We start from the raw sequence: 2,724 nt of genomic DNA, 5'->3' as shown, positions 1-2,724 counted from the left end.
GTGAAGGTCTAATTGGTGAAATGTTGCTTGTGTTTTTGTTTTTAAAGGAGGGGAGTAAGAAAATAAAAAATAAAAATAGATAAAGGTGGAGAAGAAATTCAGGCTGTTCTGGAAGCATAATATTGTCTATAAGACGGAGAGCAAGAACTGGGGGTAGCTTTCAAATGACTGCCTCTTCTTTGGGGGCCAAGTGTGTGGGCCTCACAGGTGATTCCCTAGAAACCCACTGGACACACCCAATGGGAATGATCTTCCATGTGGAATCTCAGCATTTCCATGCTGTCCTGTCCCGATGTAGGGAGGGACAGAGGGCAGCTCCTTTCTCCCTGGGGAAATGTGCCCCCCACAGCTCTAAAACTGGCCACTCTCTTGTTTCCTTTATTATTATTATTATTACTGACCATGTTTGCGGCTTGTGGGATTTTAGTTTCCCGACCAGGGACCAAAACCAGGACCTCAGCAGTGAGAGTGCAGAGTCCTAACCTCTGGACCACCAGGGAATTCCCTCTCTTCTTTTCTGACTTAAGCCTCACAGTATGTGAGTCTGGTTAAGAATCTGTTTGAACATACAACTACAATCAATAAGAACACTTTAAACTCCTAGAACAGTTCTCAGAGTTTTGGGTTTCAGGAGCCTTTATACTTTTAGAAATTATTGAGGGCCTCAAAGAGCTTTTGCATATGAATATTCCATTTATCAGTTCTTACCATACTAGACATTCAAACGAGGAAAATTGAAAACTATGTCTTTATCAATCCTTGAAAAATAACAAGCCCATACGTGTTAACATAATTACTGTTTTCTTGAAAAATAACTATATTTTCCAAAACAAAAGAAAATTTAGCAAAAAGAGTGTGTGTTGTGTTACATTTTTTGCAAATCTCTAATATCTGGCTTAATAGAAAACAGCTGAATTCTTACATAAGTGTCTGCATTCAGTATGTTGCAATATATTATTTTTGTAGAAGAATATAAAGAAAATCTAAACTTACACAGATACGTAGTTGGAAAAAAGAGGCATATTTGAATAGCTTTCCAAGTCATTACGGATATTCGTTTTGAATATCCTTTGTTAAAAGTGGACGAATGGTAATTTCTTAAAGGTTAGATACAATTGGAATCTGAAAACATATCAATGAATTTTGGTACTCCATCCAGTAAATCTATTGGTCTATCTCATATTTTGAATGGATCTTTCATCTATGCATGATTTTGTCATATCGTGCATTGATTATTTAGAAAATATTGGTTCACTGACTTATGTAGCTCTTACAACTTTTGGTACATTTCATCACACAGTATCAAAACATAACATTAATGTCACCACTCGTCTCATTAAAAAAGTTTTTTAAGTCTTGGAAGTTGATGCTCATGGTGTCAGAAACAAATTTTCCAAAATGCTAATGCTAATTTTTGCTTGAAAGCTTAAAGTTCATCATCGGCAATAAGTACTGTCCTCCTTGTATGACAGGTACCTGTATGACAGGTACATGACTTCATTGAATTTTTAAAATTCAAGTTTTATTTTGAGGTCATTGTAGATTTACATGCAGAAATAATACAGAGATCCCTGTGTACCCTTCACTTAGTTTCCCTCTACGGTGACAACTTGCAAAACTTTAGTGCAGTGTCACAACCAGGATGTTGATATTGATACAAACTACAGAACAGTTTCATTACCACAAAAATCCATCAAATTGCCTTCATATAACCAAGTCCCTTTCTGTCTTGTTCCCACCTCCTGTTTAAACCATGGCAATCTGGGACTTCCCTGGCTGTCCAGTGGTTAAGACACCAAGCTTCCACGGCAGGGGGCGCAGGTTGGATCCCTGGTTGGGGAACTAAGTAAGATCCCGCATGCCAAGCGAGTGGAGCGGGGCGGGGGGGGGGCGGACAAAAAGCCCTTGGCAATCATTAATCTGTTCTCTATTTTTATAGTTTTGTCATTTAAAAATGTTATATTAACGGAACCATGCAGTATAGAAATTTTCGGGATTAATTTTTTTTTTAACTCTGCATAATTCTCTGTAATTCATCCAGGTTGTTGTGTGTACAATAATTTGTTCCTTTCTGATGGCTGAATAGAATTTCATGCCATGGATGCACCACAGTTTGTTTAATCATCCACTTGTTGCAGGACATTTGGGTTGTTTCCAGATTTTGGTTATTGCAAATGAAGCTGCTCTAAATATTCAGGTACTGGTTTTCATATAGATATAACTCTGCATTTTTCTGGGATACATGCCCAGGAGAGCATTGCTGGGTTATATGGTAGTTGCATGTTTAGTTTTTTAAGAAACTGCTACTGATTTGCATTGTGCCTGTACCATTTTACATTCCCACCAGCAGTGGTGATGCAGTTTCTCTGATCCTTACCAGCTTGGGTGTCATCGCTTTTTTTTTCCTGATAGACTCCATTATTTAGAGTAGTTTTAGAGTCACAGCAAAACTGAGCAGAACTTAGAGAGATATCCCCTATACCCCTTGTGCCCACATACACACAAGCTTCTCCCACCATCAATATCCCCACCAGATAAATTTGTTATAATTGATGAATCTACATTGATACGTTATTATCACTGAAAGTCCATAGTTTACATTAGGATTCACTCTTGGTGTTCTACATTCTGTGGGTTTTGGCAGGTGAATAATGACATGTATCCACTACAACAGTGTCCTGTAGAATAGTTTCACTGCCCTAAAAAATCCTCTGTGCTCTGCCT

This window comes from Phocoena phocoena, chromosome 13, assembly GCF_963924675.1.
Source record: "Phocoena phocoena chromosome 13, mPhoPho1.1, whole genome shotgun sequence".
NCBI lineage: Eukaryota > Metazoa > Chordata > Mammalia > Artiodactyla > Phocoenidae > Phocoena > Phocoena phocoena.
This window is presented reverse-complemented; position numbering follows the sequence as displayed.